A 21,249-nucleotide genomic window follows, 5' to 3' on the forward strand; every position below is an offset into this window, starting at 1 on the left:
CTCAGGCCTAGGGGGCCGGCGTCGGGCACGATGATGGACTCTGCACTTCTCCCTCTCCCTCATCAGTGTGTTCAGTTCATCTACATTAGCCGCACCGCTGTCTTCTAGGAGCGTGTTGACCATAGTCTTGGGAGGGCGCCCAGGGTTCATCCTCCCATGCTTGGGCTCCCATATGATGACTAGGCTGGCAGGTAGCTCGGGGTGGCGTAGACAGTGCCCCGCTAGTTGCAGTCTTCTCGCCTCGATTTTAGTGGAGAGCATCGGTAAGTCGTCATAGAGCTCGACGTTCGTCATGTGCTGTTGCCAACTCATGTCAAGAGCCATCTGGATTCTAGTTAAAAGCAAAGTTAAATAGGTTTTGAGCTGGAGTTTAAAAGTATCAACTGAGCCTGCATCCCTTGTACATTTAGGTATTGAATTCCACAGTTTAGGAGAGTAGTTCAAAAAAAAGTTGATCTTTCGAGGGACATTCTCTTAAATTTGAGACCAGCGAAAGACCCGAGAGTTTGGGCAGGATTATAAAATGAAAACAATAGAACGAGACACTATCTCGCCGTCTCTCCACTCTGCTCTGGATGACCTGGACAACTGGAATGAGTATCTCTGACTAAAAATATCTTGAAGACCCACCTTCAGGATTCAGCAGCAGTTTATTCCCCAGTGCCACGGGGTTCCTAAATTGACTGGAAAGACCCTAATTGAACCTTGGATTATTTTTTATTTCTCACATTTTGCACTAATGTTCTGTTTATTTTACTTTTGTTGTGCAAGTTGTATTTATTTATTTTCTAGATATAGCGTGGTAACATGCCCTTTTAGCTCAACAAGCCAGCGCTGACCAGTTGCACCCATGTGACCAATTAGTGTGCCAGCTGTAAGTCTTTGGAGTGTGGGAGGAAACTGGAGCACCCGGAGGAAACCCACGCGGTCACGGGGAGAACATACAAACTCCTTACAGACAGTGGTGCTTCTCACGTTGTAATCGCGTTGCGCTAACCACTATGCTACCATGCCACCCATAATCTATGAATAATTTATATTAAAGTCTGTTAATTTATGTTTGTAATGTACTGTGAAAGCAAACTTTCATAGCATTTATCCTGAGGTGCATATATTTAAACTTGAAATTGTGAAATACAAATTCACCTTCTCCCCTCAGAGCCCCAGATAGTCCTTCCAGGTGAGGCAACACTTCACCTGTGAATCTGCTGGGATTGTCTATTGTGTCCGGTGCTCCTGGTGCGGCCTCCTCTACATGGTGAGACCCATCGTAAATTGGGGGACTGCCTCGTCAAGCACCTCTGCTCCATCCACCAAAAGTGGATCTTCCTGGTGGCCAAGCGTTTTAAATCTGATTTCCCATTCCTGTTCCAACATGTCAGTCCATGTCAAGATGAGGCCACTCTCGGTGGAGGAGTAACATCTTATGCTCTGTCTGCATAGCCTCCAACCTGATAGCATGAATATTGATTTTTTCCTTCCAGTAAAACAACTTTTTCGTCCCCCTCCTCTCTTCTATTCCCTACTCTGGGCTCTCCTGCTTATCGCCTCCCCATGGGTCCCCTCCTCCTTCCCTTTCTTCTATGGTCCACTCTCTCTCCTATTAAATTCCTCCCTCGCCAGCCCTTCATCTTTCCCACCTACCTGGCTTCACCTCACACCTTCGAGCTATCCTCCTTACCCTCCTCCGACCTTTTTATTCGGCATATTCCCCCTTCCTTTCCCGTCTTGAAGAAGGGTCTCATCTCGAAACATCAGCTGTTTAATCATTTCCATAGATGTTACATGACCTGCTGAGTTTGTCCAGCATTTCGTGTTGTGTTTTGCTTCAGATTTCCAGCATCTGCAGACTTTCTCATGTTTATGATTTGGGATTGTGCACATGGCTGTTTTACTTACCACTTTTAGAGACTGATTAGGTAATGGGCATATCGAGCCTGTTCTCATTCTCCATCTCCGTCAACTCCATTCCTCCAATCCCAAGAGCTCGAAGCAGAAAAATCAGTCTAGACTGAAACTAAATGGCTTGCTGACGTAAATGTGTTCTAATGCTATTAAAGGAAAACCAGTCTAGAGAGATTAAAACAAACGAGTTGAAGGCCAGTGCAGTCAAGCCCACTTCAATGATGCTTTGCCGACAGCCCCAGGGGCTCATCTGTGTAAGGCAGTGAAAAGCTGAGCTTGAAAAGGAAACTAAATTGTCAGCCCAATGTGTTAGCAGGTCTTGCCTGCAGTCACACAAGGGGTACTTTAATTAGCCTCGGCACCTCCTACATCTTAAGCAAGACTGAGTAGCAAACGTGAAGAAGCAAGGATATGCCAACGGCGTGAGGTGGAGTAGGAAGAGTCTGCGGCCAAGTTCGGCAAGAAGAGAGGTATAAAAAGTTTCTAAAAGAGACATTTCTACTCAGATGTCTAGATTTAGAGTTTAGAGTTTTGTTTTCCCTAAAAGGAGGAAAGTCTAAACACTCAATGTCAAATTTCATTGTCCATGCCCCTCCCCACTGATCTCCCTCCTGGCACTTATCCTTGCATGCAGTACAAGTGCTACACCTGCCCCTCCTTCACCACCATAGGGACCTAAACAGTTCTTCCAGGTGAGGCAATACTTCACTTGTCAGTTAGACCATAAGACCGTAAGGCATAGGAGCAGAATTAGGCCATTTGGCCAATTGAGTCTGCGCTGCCATTCAATCATGGCTGATCCTTTTTTCCCCTCCTCAGCCCCACTCCTCGGCCTTCTCCCCATAACTTTTGATGCCATGTCCAATCTAGAACCTATCAAGCTCTGCATAAATACAGAAAATGATCTTGCCTCCATAGCTGCCTGTGGTAATGAATTCCACAAATTCACCACCCTCTGGCTAAAGAATTTTCTTTGCATCTCTTAAATGGATGCCCCTCTATGCTGAGGCTGTGCCCTCTTATCCTAGACTTCTTCCACAGTGAAAAACATCCTTTCCACATCTACTCTGTCTAGGACTTTCAACGTTCGAAAAGTTTCAGCGACATCCCCCCTCATCCTTCTAAATTCCAGCAAATACTGACCCAGAGCTATCAAATGTTCCTCATATGATAACCTTTTCATTCCTGGAATCATCCTTGTGAACCTCCTCTGAACCCTCTCCAATGCAAGTACATCTTTTCTTAGATGAGGAACCCAAAACTGTTCACAATACTCAAGGTGAGGCCTCACCAGTGCCTTATGAAGCATCAGCATCACCTCCCTGCTCTTGTATTCCAGACCTCTTGAAATGAATGCTAACATTGCATTTGCCTTCCAACTGAGTTGGTAGATGTTATCTAGTGTACCCGGTACTCCCAGTGTTGCCTCCTCTGTGTCAGTGAGATGCAGCATAGATTGAGGGTCTGCTTCGTCGAGTACCTTCACTGTTCGCCACAGAAGGTGAGGTTTCCCAGTGGCCACCCATTTCAATTTGACTTCCCATTCCCATTCCGACATATCTGGTTATAGCCTCCTCTACTGCTATGAAGAGGCCACTTTGGTTCAAGGAGCAACACTTCATATTCCATCTGGGTAGTCTCCAACCTGATGACTTGAACATCAATTTCTCCAACTTCCAACAGTTGGGAGTTCAATCCCTGCCACTTTATGGAAGGTGTTTACAAGTTCTTCCCATGACCATGCGGGTTTCCTCTGAGTGCTCTGGTTTTATCCCACATTTCAAGGTATTAATAAGGGTTAGGAAGTTGCAGGCATGCTATGTTATTGCCAGAAGTGCGGCCACATTTGTGGGCTACGCCCAGCATATGTTTGGACCATGTTGGCCATTGATGGAAATGATGAATTTCACTGCATGTGACAAATAAAGCTAGTTTAAATCTAACAGTAATTTCTCCCCATCCCACCTCTGTTCCATTCTGCCTCCCCTCTTGCCCCTTCTCCTCGCCTGTTTATCAACTCCCTCTGTTGCTCCTCCTTTCTCCATGGTCCACTATCCTCTCCTATCTGTGGTTCCTCAGCCTTTTGCCTCTTCCACCATACACCTCCCAGCTTCTCACTTCATCCACCCTCCCCCACTCAACCACCTTTCCCCTCACCTGGTTTCACCTATCACTACCAGCTTGTTCTCTATCCCCCTCATCCCGCCTTATTCCTTCCTTCCTAGTCCTGAAGAAGTGTCTCAACTGGAAGCCTCAACTGTGTATTCTTCCCCATAGGTGCTGCCTGACCTGCTCAGTTCCTCCAGCATTTTGTGCGCATTGCGTCATTTTTTTAAAAAAAGAACTTGGGCAAAAGTGGCATTTGTAAGCAAAGACAATTCTATAAATGCCAAAGAAGTCCACATGGAGTGAAAGTGATGTTTCTGTTGATTGTATTGTTAGGTAGGTAACTATGTGGGCTCTGGAGAATCATTTGCCCACAAAACTACTAAACAATAACAATACACACACAATGCTGGAGGAATTTGGCAAGTCAGGCAGCATCTATGGAGGGGAATAAACAGTTAACGTTTCAGGCCGAGACGCTTCATCAGGATTGGAAAGAGTGCCAGAATAAGAAGATGGCGGGGTGGAGGAAGTACAAGCTAGCAGGTGACAGGTGAAACCAGTTGAGTGGGAAGGTGGGTTTGGGAGGGGGAGGTGAAGTGTGAAGCTGGGATGTGATAGGTGGAAGAAGTAAAGACTGATGGGAGAGGACAGTGGATCATGGATGAAGGAGGGAGGAGTGGCGTCAAAGGGAGAGGGCAAGTGAAGAGAAATGGGAAGGGATAAGCACTGCTCCCTCTAAGCTGCGCGAATGTGCTGCCTGGCAGTAACTGAAATGCTCCCACGCACATAGCCTTGGTTGCCGCACAACAGTAATTTTCTTTTGTGTAACGTTTTATTAAAGTGCGGCTCAGTTTTCAGGCTGTGTAAAAATAATAATTCCTACTCAGAGCAAAAGTTGGTCAGCACAGCTGTAAAAAAAAAAGAGGGATTGAGGGATTGTTAGGGGTGAGCGGGGGGGGGGGGGGGAAATTGCAAGAAATTGGAGAAATCAAATTTCCTGCCATCAGTTTGGAGGCTACCCAAATGGAATACAAGGTGTTGCTCTTCCAACCTGAGGATGGCCTAGTCATGACTATAGGGGAGACCATCAACCAACATGGGAAGTAGAATTAAAATGGTTTGCCCCACAATAAACTAGCAAGGTTGCCAGGTTGGGTGGAGGGGGGTGTTGTGGGTAGCAGCGATGCTAATTGTTATAGTTAACGTATACAGTCCGTGGGATTTTCAACTTTGCAAAATTGCTCCACGGTTGCTAGGCAGTATTACCCTATTGTCAAAGACCCTTCATGCTTGGTTTGTTGTCGCAGCGAGCACGTTGAATGTAAGTACACTCCAGGGAGTAGGGGCAATATTGACCTTTGATCTGGACGGCTGTATTAAAAGCCTCCTCAAACTGTCAGTGGAGTTGTCACTGAGTGGCCTTGGCCCCTGGAGCATGCCGTGTAGACGCTTTATGCATTCATACCTGTCATGCTAAACGCAAAACACCCACTGGTGCTGTAAATGGCTATCATAGCGCTGCCAATCATTCCTTTTAGTTTAGGAATCGAGACCAATGAATTGAGAAGGCAGTAAAAGAAATTTGTGTCTTTTTTTTCCAATTGAAGAGGGATTTGGAGGATAGGGAAAAAAAAGTGCCATTTTTTTCCAGGGGTCGAATTCAGCAGCAAATGTTCCCGCCAGTCTATCACCCCTCATGATTAATCGTTTACAAGAAGGCTGTAATCATTACATCCTTACTGCCTACCTCGGAAGATCAATGAGATTTAGTGAAGCATATTATCACTGAGGGAACTGCTAATTCAATCAGGTCCTGATGTCTTGGCTGCAGCAGCAATTCAGTGCCTGTCTGCAAAATAAGTGGTGCGATTAGCAAAGCAATTTGCGGTCTCTGCTCTCGTTGCCACGGCAACGGTGGTCAGATCGGTCCAGTTTCCAAGTATCTAAATAAAATTAAGACGCTTCAGCAAATAACTGTCTTCAGGCCATTATTCAGATCTCTTAATCTGCCTGTAATCTCTGCTCTTTGTTCTGCTTACTCTGGTATTAGCAGACAGCTCCGTGGAGGGAAAAAATTAACCCTTGGAGTGCTGCAACCCTGGTTTTTTTTCGTTTCCCAGCTAATTGCTTATTTGAAGCATTCTATGAAGTAGCACTGTTCTATTGATGTATACATATTAATCAGAAATTGTTCTATTGAAGCATACACAGGATGTAGGGGGTGGGGAATGTGGGCGTTGCAAACATCTGGTCATGATTCTCCATATGTTAGGAGTAGGGGGTTGTCAGCTCCAAGACCCAGCTGAACTTCTCTCTGCTGTCAATTTTGTGTATTAGTGTGATACGCCCTGATAGATTTCATGCATAAACCATTTTTCAAAGGAAACATAATCAGTGTAGCTCAACCTCTCAGTGTCTCTCAAAGATGTTACACCATGTGGAAATCAGAAGGGCAAAAACTGGTGGTTAGCATCATGCCCAGTTGAGTTTGTATAGACACCCCGATTACATTCAGCCCATCTTCTATCATGTGTCTTCTATCATGTGTCTTCAATCTGGCTCAATTTTAGTTGATTCTGTGTGGTTTGGCTTCATCAAGCTACCAGGAAATTAATTCTAAATTCTTCTTTAAAAGACCAACCCAGGAACAGAGTAGACTATTCAAGTCTTTGAGCTTGTCCACTGTAAAATCAAACCAATTATACTAATTCCCTTCATCAAATAAGTAAGCTATTCGAGCTCAGTCTAGCTTAGATGAGACTCTGTACCCAGTGCAATGTGGTTGAATATTAGCTGTCTTTGGAAATCCCAGATAAACCACTGTTATGAAAGGGCAACAGAGAGACATTGCTGACAATGCCTTTATCAAATGAAGGCAAGAAATATGGCCCTATCTAAACACCGACCTTATCATTCAGGTGACATCTTTTGATAGTGAATGAGTTTTAAAGTTTGAAGTAACACATACAAGATGCTGGGGGAGCTCAGCAGGTCAGGCAGCATTTATAGGAAGGAATAATGAGTCAACATTTTGGGTCAAGTCCCTTCATCAGGACTGGAAATGAAGAGGAAAGAAGCCAGAACAGGAAGGTAGGGGCAAGAAAAGTTGTACAAGCTAGAAGGTGATGAGTGAAGCCAGATGAAGGGCAAGGTAGATGAGGGAGAGCAGAGGAACAGAGTAGACCTTTCAACCCTTTGAGCATTTATAAAATCCCACCTGTTATACTAATTCCCCTCAGGCAAAGGAATCAGCTATTCTACTCCAATCTAGCCTAAATGAGAGTCTCTACCCAGTGCAATGTGTTTGACTATTAACTGCCTTTGGAAGTGCCAAGGAAACCACAGATCTGAAGGGGCAGCAGAGAGTATTACCAGCAATGCCCATCTCGAGTGAATGGAAGAAATGGGGTCATGAATATTTGATAATTTGTTCTAATATCTTCAAATAAAATCTATCAGTCTCAATTTCCAACACCCACCTTATTATTCAGGGGGATATCTTTTGACGGTAAATGAGCTTTTTAAAAGTTTGAAATAACTATCTTAGCATTGTTTTTGAATTTGGGATGAAACTCCCTAATTCTCTCTTCCTCCCTGAAAGCTGAATTCTAACATTAAATTTAACAACTTTTAAATAAACATTAAAGGTTGCTGTATCAGAGGGAAATGAGGAATTGCTGCATTCCTTGTTTCATGGAGACATGACTTACTCCAGATATGGCGGATACTTTGGTAAGACCTGAAGACTTTTCGATGCACAGAATGAACCAGACTGCTGATTTGGAGAAGCCAAAAGGTGGAGGTTTGTGTTTCACGATAAACTCTTTGTGGTTCTCAGACACAGCAGTATTATTGTACACTGTTCTCCCAACCTGGAACATCTGATGATTAAGTACTGACCATCCTACTTGCTAAGAGACTTCTCCTCCGTGATCCTGACCATAGTTTATATATCACCAAAGGCCAATGTTAAACAAGTACTTGAGATATTGAATGTTGCCATTAGCAAACAACAAACAGCCTACCCCAACACCTTTCAAATAATTATCAATGACTTCAATCAGGCTCGTATGAAGAAAACTCCACCCAATTATCATCAGCATGTTATCTGCAGCCCAACACACTCGTCTGCTAATATATTACATTTAAGATTGTCTACTGTGTAGTGCCTTTCAGTAATCTGTTCATTTGGCCGTCTTTCTCCCACCTGCATACAGACAGAGACTAAAGAGCAAGATTCCAGAGGTAGGGACAACAAAGAGGTGGTTGTGGGTTGCAGAGGAGTAGATAGGCGATTGTTTCGAGGCGGTAGACTGGACCAGGTTCAAGGGCTCATCTGTGAATCGGAACAAATACACCACAAGTATTACGGACTTTATAAAAACAGTCATAGACAAGTGTGTCCCTACAAAATCATTCAGTTTTCCCCAACTAAAAGCCCTGGGTGAGCCATGAGATCCACAATCTGCTGAGGACCAGATCCGTGGCGGTCAGGTCTGGAAACCACGTCTGGAAAACAAGAGGTCCGGATATGATTTCTGGAAAGCCCTCTCGTGCGCGAAGTGGCAAATCTGGACCAAACTCGAATCACCGAAAGATGCTCGACAGCTGTGGCAGGGCTTGAAAGCTATCACCTGTTACAGAGTGAAACCAAGTGACATAGGTTGACAACAAGGCTTCACTCCCAGACTACTCAGTGCCTTCTGTGCTTGCTTTGACGGTCAGGACATAGAGGAACCTTCATGAACTCCCAAAGCCTGTGATATCAGTCTCTGAGGCTGACGTGAGAGCATCCTTCAGGAGGATGAACCCATGGACAGCATCCAGCCCAGACAGAGTACCTTGCGGAGTGCTAAAGACCTGAGCTGATCAACTGGCTGGAGTGCTCACCAGTATCCTTAACCTCTCGCTTTGCAATTCTGAGGTACCCACCTGCTTCAAGCAGGCTTTAATTATACCAGTGCCCAAGAAGAACATGGTAACCTGGCTCAATGACTTTCACTAAACAGCACGTACATTCACTGTGATGAAGTGCTTTTGAGAAGTCGGTGATGAAACATCAACTCCTGCCTGAGAAGTGACTTGGATCTGCTCCAGTCTGCCTACTGTCACAAGTCCACAACAGACGCCATTTCTTTGGCTCTTCAACACTGGAACATCTACACAGTGATGATGCATACATCAGGATGCTTTTCATTTACTACAGCTCGACATTCAATACTATCATCCCCTCAAAACTAATCAATAAACTTGAAGACCTTGGCCTCAATACCTCCTTTTGCAATTGGATCCTTGATTTCCTCACTTGTAGACCCCAGTCATTTCAGATTGGCAAAAACATCCATTCTGCACAGGTGAATTTCAAGGCTAGGTGCTTAGCCCCTGCTCTGTTGGTCTTATACTTATGACTTTGAACTAAGTACAGCTCCAATGCCCTATTTAAGTTTCCTGATGTACTACTGTCATTGGCTGAATCAAAGATGTTGACGAATCAACAAATAGGAGGGAGATTGAAAGTCTGGCTGTCGTGCCACAACAGAAACTTCTCACTCAATGTCAGCAAGACCAAGGTAATGATTATTAACTTTAGCAGGATGAAATTGGAGGTCCATGAGCTAGTCCTCATCAGAGGTGGAGAGGAGCAGCAACTTTAAATTCCTCAGTGTTATCATTTCTGAGGATCTGTCCTGGGTCCCTCACGTAAGTGTCATTACAAAGAAAGCACAGCAGTGCCTCTACTTTCTTAGAAGTTTTGTGATTAGACATGACATCCAAAATGTTAACAAACTTCTACGGACGTGTGGTGGAGAATATGTTGACTGGCTGCATCACAGATGGAATGGAATCTTCAATGCCCTTGAATGGAAAACCTAAAAAACAAGTAGTGGATACTGCCAAGTCCATCATGGGTAAAACCTCCTCACCATTTGAGCACATCAACATGGTACACTGTTGTAAGAAAGCAGCATCCATTATCAAAGAGCCCTACCATCCAGTTCATGCTCTCATCAGGAAGAAGGTACAGGAGCCTAAGGACCCATGCCACCAGATTGAGGAACAGTTATTACCCCTCAATCATCAGATTCTTGAGCCCGAGGCAATAACGTCACTCAACTTAACTTGCCCCATCACTGTACTGTCCCCACAACCTATGGACTCACTTTCAACAACTTTTCATCTCATGTTCTTGATATTTATTTATTGAGTTGTTTAGTTAGTTCGTTATTTGTCCAGGTATTTAGTTATCTATTTATTTATTTATCCAGTTATCAAGTTAGTATTTGCACAATTTATTGTCTTTTGCACATTGGTTGTTCATCCTGTTGGGTGTAGTCTCTCATTGATTCTATTGTGCTTCTTGGATTTGCTGTGTGTGCCCACAAGAAAACAAGTTCATGGTTGTATATGGTGACATATATGTACTTTAATAGTAAATTTACATTGAACTTTGAACTTAGATTTAATATCAAGTTGTAGACTTGGGTTACCTTCCATAAGCAGGATAATGAAAACTGTTTTGTCTGCACAACCTTTTTGGTGATGTATGGAATTAATGCTTATGTTTAGGATAAACTGGCTGAATGGAAAGGTTATATTCCAGTTATCTTGTAGTTCCCAGTGTTAAGTGTAGTCAGTTTGGGAGAGAGTGCAATGGAATGATTTATTATCTATTTATTAACATCTCATACACCAGCCTAAAATTTAACCACTGCCAGAGCACTGTAATTAAGGTTCAGTACCATTGTAGAAATTTCCCAAGGTTGGTTAACTAGCACTTCCCAAACTTAAAGGCTCTACCAACTGACAGGGAAAGGGCAACAGCCTCACAGAAATGCCACCTGCTGCAATTTATTTGCCAAGTCGTACCTATCCTGACATGGAATGCATCAGAAATGCCTTAACTCTCCCTTTGCAAAATCCTGGATCATTCTACTTTAAAGATTAGCTTTATTTGTCACATGTACATTGAAACATCAAAATGTACCATGACAAAACAAACGGCAACTTTAAATTCCTCGGTGTTATTATTTCAGGGATTCTGTCCTGGGTCCAGCACGAAAGTGCCATTATGATGAAAGCATGGCAGTGCCTCTACTTTCTTAGAAGTTTGCAAAGATTCTGCATGTTATTTAAAACTTTGACAAACTTCTATAGATATGTGGTGGACAGTATGCTGACTGGTTGCATCACACTACCAGGTATGGAAACACCAATGCCCTTGAATAAAAAATCCTACAAAAAATAGTGGAGACGGCCCAGTCTATCATGGTGAAGCCGTACCCACCACTGAGCACATCTGCACTACGTCTACACACTGTGTTGTCGCAGAAAAGCAGCATCCACCATCATGGGCCCCCACCACCCAGATCATGCTTTCCTCACACTGCTGCCATCAGGAAGAAGGTGCAGGAGCCTCAGGATCCACACCAGCAAGTTCGGGAACAGTTAATACCCCTCAACCATCTAGCTCTTGATTTAGTGGGGATTGCTTCATTCAACTTCACTCGCCCTATCACTGAACTGTTCTCTCAACCTGTGAACTAATTTTCAAGGACTTTTCATCTCATGTTCTTGATATTGATTGCTTATCTATTATTACTTTCTTGCTTTTTGTATTTGCACAGTTGTCTTTTGTGCATTGGTTGTTTGCCCATCTTGTAGGGCGCGGTCTTTCAATGATCTAGTATTTACTGTGAATGGTACTTCCAGTAAGTTGGCAGCACATGGAAACTCAGCGGCCTCTCTCGGATCAACCAAAGGTGCTTTTTATCTTTGTAAAGTCTTTTTTACGATTCAAAAACAATACTACTCCCAGGAACATCAGGTACTGCAGGGCTACTCCATCAGTGAGCTGCGCATTGTTCGGAGTAGCTGGACTGGTGTCGGCGGCGGAGCCAGACGAGGTGTTGAAGAAGCTGGTTGGCATGTCAGAGGAGCCTGCCGGGATGTCAGTGGAGCCAGCGTGGGCATGGAGGAACAGACCTGGCTCCAGACCGTGTTGCTACCCACTACTCAGAAACATTGGAGTTGGTGCAGTATAACCGTGGGCGATTGTCTCAGGCATTTCACTTCTGATCGCAAGACTGTTGGACAGTGATATGTAAGTTGCCACAGGCCTGTTACCCTTATCTGGTGGAGGGACAGTCGCCATGGAAGCTATGTAGCTTCAGTTGTAGCAAGAACTAGGCCTCAAGCCTTGGCTTGCCTGTTGCTGCAGACCAGGTGTGAAACGCAGAAATGCTAAAGTGTGGTAGAGCTTGACTAGGGCCTGGCCTTGCCCGTCGGTGCTGCTCTCCTGTATTTGAGCGGTGGAACGACAGGCTGGATTGCGTGCGTCTGTCCACTGCCGGGAGACTGCACCATCGATTGCTGGACATTGTCGCTCAGGGTCTTGGACTATATATGTTTTGTTTGAGTGAATATGCTTCTTTACTCAATATTCTGAATTATGTTTCTCACTTTTTTTTTTGAATTTGCTTGTTATTTTGAACTTTTGCCCCCAGAGGAATGCTCTCTCTTTCAGCTGCATCTATATATGGTTTGAACGATGATAAAATTTAATTTGATTGCCCGCAAGAAAATGAATCTCAAGGTTGTATTTGGTGACATATTTGTACTTTGATAATAAATTTACCTTGCAAGCCCACAATTTACTAATCGTAACCCATACAATCTGGCCTGTGGAAAGTTTAATGTTGGTGCTGGAAGCATGGCTGCACTGCGAGTTCCCTCCTGCACAATCCTTATTGTGTCATTGGCTACAAGGAAGTTTCACCCAATCACTTGTATATTTAACAGCAAAAAATCTGGTTGGTGTGGAATACAACTGTGATTCAGTCTATCTGGCCCAATCTAATCCCATCCTCCAACAAGAGCAAAATCTCATCCGATTTTGAGTTGCTCAGTTTGTTGGTCGTGAGTTTTCCTGGTGGATCTTAGTTATGAGGCTGGTGGTCGAAAGCGTTGTGCTAACTGGTACAGTTAATTCTCCCCACCCCCACCCCCGTATGTGTATGCATTTTCACATGTACAGCTGCAGCCGCTTTCTGCCATCTAGAGAGATTTGGCTATGGATTAAAACTATTGCCCTGGTATGCAGCATGCATACCAGTACCAGTAGTATCGGAAACATTTACTTCCCCCAAGCCAGCAGGCTGATCAACACCTTTGTCCATTAACCCACCCAAGCACATCCCACCATTGAGCCACTCCTCTCCACAGCCCCTCATCCCCCCTATGTATTGCCAGTCTGCACTTGCATTCCACGTCTCCTACCTACACTGTGTCATTATCCTGCTGTGTTTTCGTATGCTATGCTGCTCCCCATAAGAGTTCCCCTTGACAAGAGCCACTTTGTCACTTTATCATTTCCTGTCAGAGCCACCTTATATTCAGATACTCTTGCACCTTCTTGAACGCTATTTTCTTGCTTTAGTGGACTTCAGTTCTGAATGCTAGTTGCTTTCTTTTATAGTTTGTACAATCTTTTTTTCTCTCTGCACACTTGGTGTTTGACGGTCTTTTTTAATGGATTCTTTTGGGTTTCTTTGTTTTGTGGCTGCCTGTAAAGAGACGAGTCTCAAGGTTGTATAATGTATACATACTTTGAATATAAAGTACTTTGAACTTTGAACCTCATGTAATACAATCAGTCTATGTATATAAGACACTGTTTCTTTTGTGATTAGAATTTGCTGTTTCTTGTATGCATGTTTATATGGCCACACTCACAAGTTAATTGTCCACTGTTTATAGGACTGCTTTTATATTTATTGTGCTGCTTATGCTTATTGTGCTTTTTAATGCTGCATCAGATCACAGAGTAGCAATCAATCTGTTCTCCTTTACACTCATGTACTGAAGAACAACAATAAACATCTTGAATTTTGAATAAGCGACACTCATGATCTATAAAGGAAACATCATCAAAATCAATCCATTTCCTTCTAGAAGCATAAATGAGGCAGCACAAGCAGAGGATGTTTAGACCCTCATGTCTGTGATAGCTCTTTGAATAGAATTACCCAATTAGTTCCACTCTTGGTTCTGCAAAATTCTGCATTTTTATTGTTATCTATTTTCCGGTCTCCCCCTTGGTTGTTTTTAAATTTGCATCCAATATGCTTTTGGGCAGTGCATTTCAAGTAATAACCTACTACGTGCAGCTTCATGTCAATTTTTTTGTTTGCTAATGCTCCTGTGTATCCCTTGGAGATTTGCTATGCAAAAGGACATATTATAAATGCAAGTCATTGAACTTTTTTTCAAAAGGACTCTAGTCTTGCACTGTTTGTGATTCTTTTGTGATTAGGATTTGCTGCTTCTTGTATGCATATCATAATTGAGATCTGGCACACCTGACAACATTTCAACTAGATCCTTGCACTTTGTTTTATAAATTGGTTGCATTGAAAACTTAAAAATAAAATTACAGGTTCCGATCTTGTTTGGAGAAAAATCAGAAGGGTGAGAACAGAAGTGTGGTTGCTAATTAATTTTAGAATGAAAACAAGCAGACAGACAATATTTGGCATTTTAACACCTGTTTGTAGGATTTTCTATTGTCAAAGTTAGGGTGGGGTAGAAATTCTTAATTATAAACTCATGAGATTCTGCAGATGCTAGAAATCCAGAGGAACAAGCACACACTGCTGGGGGGGTGTCTCAGCAGTTCAGACAGCATCTATGGATAGGAATAAACAGGCAATGTTTTAGGCTGAGATCCTTCCTGATAGCTTCTTCCAGTTCTTGCCTCACATCCTACTCAACAAGCACAATTGGCTATGCCTTCACCCAATGTATTGCATTTCTGAAGCCTTGAGCATGGTGCACAGGACACAGTACTTGTAATAAACTTCAGATTTGGAGCTTGGTCTTTCTGCTTGTTGTACAAACTTGTAGGTTGCCCCAGCACGTCCTTCAGTTGTACTAGTTAATGCAAACGATGCATTTCACTGTATGTTTCATTGTACATGTAATAAATAAATGAGTCTGAATTTTTGTCGTTCCCCAGCCAAACTAAGGGAATTGTTTTTCAGTGCAAGTTTTCACTAAACCCAATTGTTTGCGCTAGGTGAACCCAATCTCATAACTAAGGTTCACCAGCAAAATCCAAGATCACCAGGTTGAGCTCAAAATAAATTGTGAGATGGGATTAGATCTTGCTGTTGTCGGAGGTTGGGATTGGATTGGATAAAATAGACTGAATCATAGCTCAATACAACACAAACCAGACTTGTTAAATTTAGAAATGTTTGGAATTTGCTCGTCTGCAGTTAAAATCAGAATCGGGTTTAATATCACCGGGATATGTTGTGAAACTTGTTAACTTGGCGGCAGCAGCACAATGCAATGCATGACAAATGTAGAGAAATTATCAAATACAGTAAATATATTTTATATATTGAATAGTTAAATAAAAATAGTGCAAAAACAGAAAATAAATCACAAATAGTTATAACTGTTTCCAGGTTCGGAAAAAGTTATTACCCCTCAACCATCAGGTTCCTGAATCTGAGTAGAAAACTTCACTCGCTCCAACACTGAATTGTTATGGACTCACTTTCAAGGACTCTACAACTTAGGTTCTCAATATTATTACTTATCTCTATTATTATTATCTTCTGAAAATACAAAAAGACAACTTGTCTTTTGCACATTGGTTGGTTGTGTATGCAGTTTTCATTGATTCTATTGTGTTTCTTTGGATTTACTGTCAATGGCCATGAGGAAGTGAATGTCGGGGTAGTATATGGTGACACATGTACTCTGATAATAAATTTACTTTGAACTCTGAGCATTGTTGGTTGAGGTTCCTGGTGTCCCTCCTGGTAGCTGGTTAGGATCCCAATGACTGTGGCAAAGCCCAACATAGTTTCCATTCAGTTATCAGTTCACAACCAATGAAAGATGTCTATTTTTGTTTGACGACCTTGCTTTTTTAACCATTTATTTTTAAATGGAATGTGATGTGAGTCTGAAATTAAACAATTTTAATCATAAGCTGTTATCTTTGCATATTGCTGTGGGAAAAAAGAATCTTTTTGATAGTGTTGGCTTCCTGTGAGCAGCTGCATTAATAATAAAGGAGCATCAATTAGCCTGCCATCCCAATTTATTTCCTTGCTGATTACAGCAGAATTCTAAAGCGGACTGACTTTAATAAACTACACCTTGTTTCCCCAAAGACCTGGAGCTCAGTGCTTGTGTGTGTCACTTTGTGTTCAGCACTAACTGTGCCTAAAGCCACGCTTGCATATTGATGTACAATACAATCATCAACTGCATCAGCTTGCTCGTTAAATTAAACTGCCCACCTTTTCTCCATGGGTGGCGGAGAAAGAATTCGATGTTGTATTGGTTCTCAGAGACAGCAATGTTAATGTAAGTTTCCTCATATTTATACAATTTTTTGCTAGCTCCATTATGATCCAACTACACAAACTCTTTTGCTTTGACTTGGGAGTATAATCTTGTGGTCTGCCATTAACTGCTGCTATTTTGATAACTTAGTTTATCTTTCTCCTGCTGAAGTTTGCATGTAGAGCACAGCTCCAATATGGAGTTGTAGTTATAGGAAAGACAACAGTGAAACTTTAAGACATTGGAGCAGAATTAGGCCATTTGACCCATTGAGTCTGCTCTGCCATTCCATCGTGCCTGATTTGCTATCCCTTTCAGTCCCATTTTCCTGCCTTCGCCCCGTAACCTTCGAAACACTTACTAATCAAGAGCCTATTAACCTCTGCTTTAAATATAACCAATGACTTGGCCCCCACAGCCATCTGTGGCGATGAATTCCACAGATTCATCACATTCTGTCTAAAGACGTTCCTCCTCATCTCTGTTCTAAAGGGACATCCTTATATTCTGAGTGGGTGAACTTGGATGTATTCCTTCATTCAAGAGGGATTAAAGGATAACAGAGAGAAGCTAGAAATAGGGTACTGTGGTGGATTGAATGGTAGAATAGACTGATTAGCAGACTCCAATTTCCATGCTTCTATATTTGGATTTGAGCTGCATTAGCATATGTGGGTCATGCAAGTGCGTTCTCAAATATGTATTTATTACCATTTTGATTTATCTTGCCACACATGGACAATTGATGGAAGTTAATTGCTGTGGGTTTGCAAGAGATTGTTACTAGACAGCAGTTCAATGATGTTTTTGGAGAGCCTGTACCTATCCACCTTATGAAATTCTTCAAATCACTCAGACACCATGGTAGCATCAACTGATTGCTGCAAGGACCATTAGAAAGGCCTAGATCAATGGCTGAACTGGGTCTTCTGGTTTGCCTACCAGTTGCACTCTTTTGGGATTTAATTAAGTGGAACATGTAGCTATCTAACCTAACATTTATATTGCGATATTAGTGGTTAAATTTTGTTGGTGCCTCTGTGAAGGTCCTAAGGGTGCTTTTGTCAAATGAAAGTTATTGAATTATGCATCTCACAGTATGGTATAAAAGGTGAATTAAATTGGTCATGGTCTCATTTTGGCTTGATGTTTATTGGACATGCTCAGCATCACCGGGATTAGAGTGAAGTCTAAGGTCTTGCTGCAGTGTTTTCTCTACATTCATTTGAGCTGTGAAAAACACCCAGCTGCACAATTATCTAAATAGATTTTGTCCTTTACAGCATGGCTTGTCTCTGGAGGGAGCTTTTTAAAAGAAATAGCAGTGGGGTGAAGTACTGGTGGTTATAGGTCTGTCATGGGCTGGTAGCACTGGGAGCAATTTGTGATGATGTATTCAGGGCAGTGCTCAAAGTGTATTGGCAAAACATTTAGCGGGGTTGACTTAACTTTTTTTTCACTGCCATGTACCTTTTGACTAAATGTTCTCAGCACTGATATACTGAGTTTGTAACCAAACGCATCAGATATATCAAAAACCTCATTACAACCCTGTTTTATTCTTGGGTTTTGTTTGGTCTGAGTAGTACAACACAGGTAAAGGCTCTTCACCCCAACTTGTCCATGGAGTTCCAAGCTTGTCCCATTTACCTGCATTTGGCTCTTCTGTCCCTAAACTCTCTCATACTTGTTCTTATCCAAATGTCTTTTAAATATTGTCATTGTTCATTCCTCAACACTTTCTCTGGCAGTTCATTTCATACTCACACCATCCTCGGTGTGAAGAAATTGCCCCTAAGGACCTTATTAAATTCTAAACCTATCCTGCTAGTTTTTACTTCCCCAGCCCTGAGGAAAAGACTGTGTGTTCACACTGCCCACACCCCTTATGACCTTGAACACCTCCATAAAGTCACCTGTCAATCTCTGTAACGTTTCAAGGAATAATGTCTTCCTGTAACTCGGGTCGTCGAGTATGGCGGCATCGTTGTCAATTAAAATTCAAAATGAATTTATTATCAAAGTGCATATAGTCACCACCTACAACCCTGAGATTCATTTACTTGCAGGCATACTCAATAAGTTCATAATAGAATAATAACCATAATAGGATTAATGAAAGACCACACTGACTTGGGCATTCAACCAGTGTGCAAAAGACAAACTGCAAATACAAAAAGGAAGTAATAATAATGAATAATTAAGTGATAAATATTGAGATGTGGGATGAAGAGTGCTTGACAGTGAGTCCATAGGTTGTGGAAACGTTTCCATAATGGGACAAGTGAAGTTATCCCTTTTAGTTCAAGAGCCTGATGGCTGAGGGGTAATAATTGTTCTAGAACCTGGTGGTGTGAGCCCTGAATCTCTGCACTCTTTACATTTTAATGATGTATTTCTTATAACTCGCCAACGAAAACTGTACTTAATACTCCTAATGTGGTCTCGCCACATCTTGTACAACTACAACATGAAGTCCCAAATCCTACGCTCAGTGCTTTGACTGATGCTTCCTGGCTATCTGTCATGCCGTTTTCAGTAAATTCTGTACTTCTAAAGGCTGATTTATACTTCTGCGTCAAACCAAAGCCATAGCCTGACGTGCACCTCCCCAAAAATGTAACTACACGTCGCGGTGATGCAGACAGCAACAACAGTGATTGGTCCGCTTGTAGGCATCGCATTTCCTCCTACACTTCAATAGCTTCCCATTGGGCGACTGAAGGGCAGGGAAGGAACTCTGGCTGCAATGCTTTCCAAAAAGCTTCACAGACCTCTGAAATTATGGAGGACCCTGTGCTTGATGCCAGTTTGTAGCTAGCTGCTACAGCCTGTTAACTTCCACCTCAAGCTAAAACTCGAATGGTGATTGCCAGTCTCTGAGTATACTGTGCGTAGACTGATGGGAAATAAATGGTTGGAGACGATGAACCAAATCATCAAATCTACCTGCCGACATCCGAAAATATTTGTAATGCATTTCCTCGTCCATGTCTCTCAGTGGCCGGACAAGCACAGAAAATTCACCCTCCTTCAGTTTCAGTTGCCATTGTTTGAAGTTTGAGTTTCTTCGTGTTGAGTTTCAACACAGTGGCATAGAAACCCCACCGCCAACTAGTGTTTTGGCGGTGACTTGCAGAGCAATGCAGACACACCAATGCACAAGTATAAATGCTCACAACAGTGTAGGCCACTACGCAGAAGTATAAATCAGCCTTAAGTCCATCTATTCCACAACACTCTCCAGGGTCTGACCATTCACTGCACAAGTTCTAGCCTGGTTTGAATTCCCAAAACAAATACTTCACACTTATCTGAATTAAAATACATTTGCCAGTCCGCACCCTACTTAACTGATCAAGGTTCCGCCTTTCCTCGCTGTCTATGATGCTACCTATTTCAGTATCGCCTGCAGTCTTGCTAGCTCTGTTTTCAACATCCAGATAGTTTATATAAATCACTAACAAAAGCCCCAGCCCCTGATCCTATAACACACACTAGTCCCAGGATTCCATTGCAAGAAATAAACTTCAACATGTCACGCTCCCTGTCTCCTACCTTTGGGCAAAATATGAATTCAATTTTCAATCTCCCTGGATCTCATGCCAACTAGCCTGCCTTGCAGAACCTCATCAAAGGCTTTGCTAAGTGCAAAGAGATGAGCTTCTCTACCTAATCTCTGTTTATCCTCTTGGTTACTCTGTGCTAGAGTTTTGTGAGAAACTTGATCTGGATTTTTTTTTGAATTATTCAGCAACTTAAACTTTGTTGGTGAAAGGTTTGTGTGTGCTTCCAGCTCTGAAGCCTGTGGACTGTTCTCTGATACGTGCAGGAGAGCATTGAATTCTGCTAGTGTTGAGAAGAGTAGGGTTGGACTCTCACCCAACTTCGATAACCTTGGTTCACTATAATATTGCGGGTAGTCTGAAGTTATCAGTAATAAGGAAGAGGTCAGATTTGATACTGTAACCAATGATCACAGACCTAAGATTATCCTCTGAAATTAATTTTAACAATTGAAATATTGAACCTTGGAAAAGTTGAAAGTAAGTTTATTATCAAAGTACAAATATGCCACCTTACGCCACCCTGAGATTCATTCCCTGCGTCCACAATCCATGGACTTGCCTTCAGTGATTTTACAACTCATCTTCTCAGTATTGGTTATTTAGTTATTTTTTTTTTATCTTTGGACAGGTTGCTTTCTTTTGAACATTGGTTGTTTATCAGTCTTTATTTGTGGGTAGCTTTTCATTCATTCTATTTGTTCCACTGTGAATACCTGCAAGAAAATGAAACTCTGGGTAGCATATGGTGACATATACATACTTCAATAGTAAATTCTCTTTGAAATTCCTTTGGAAAGTTTACCAGTTTCATTTTGAATTATTTAATAATGAACATGGAGGGAGGTGGAATTTTTATTTTGACGATTTCGAGTAGGTCAGAATCTAAACCCAAATGAGTTGACATATGACAGCCATAGATATTTGTACTTCTAGATGGGTTGCAAGTATCAATAAATAGTTGAGCCCAGTAGTGGTGAAGGCTTCAATCAACTGCTTGAGGGCTATAAGGTCATTTCATGATTGGAGTAAACTACTTGTTGCTTTCTCTGGCTTGGTCTCTCTGTTCATTGTTGCTTCTCTTTATGAAATATCATGTCAATTTATATCTCTGAAGGTACAATGGAGACTTCTTTGTTGTGCTTGTTGCTGTTAAGGCCGTCACTGGACTTAATGTGGTGTAGCTTATCGCCCTGGGTGGGAACTTTATTGAAGCAGTACAGAACATTTGATAGTTTTTTTAAGCTGTGAAGTGTTGCAAAAGTCAATTGGTCTGCAGTCATAAAAGTGTTTAAATAAGTTGAAT

General features: G+C 42.2%; 1 protein-coding gene across 3 annotated transcripts in view; it reads left to right on the top strand.

The window, feature by feature from the left end:
- The window catches only part of LOC134337462 (TLE family member 5-like), a 153,088-nt gene that overhangs the window by 122,733 nt on the left and 9,106 nt on the right, over window positions 1-21,249 (top strand). The window lies entirely within an intron of this gene.

The sequence above is a fragment of the Mobula hypostoma genome, chromosome 24, assembly GCF_963921235.1.
Source record: "Mobula hypostoma chromosome 24, sMobHyp1.1, whole genome shotgun sequence".
Classification (NCBI taxonomy): domain Eukaryota; kingdom Metazoa; phylum Chordata; class Chondrichthyes; order Myliobatiformes; family Myliobatidae; genus Mobula; species Mobula hypostoma.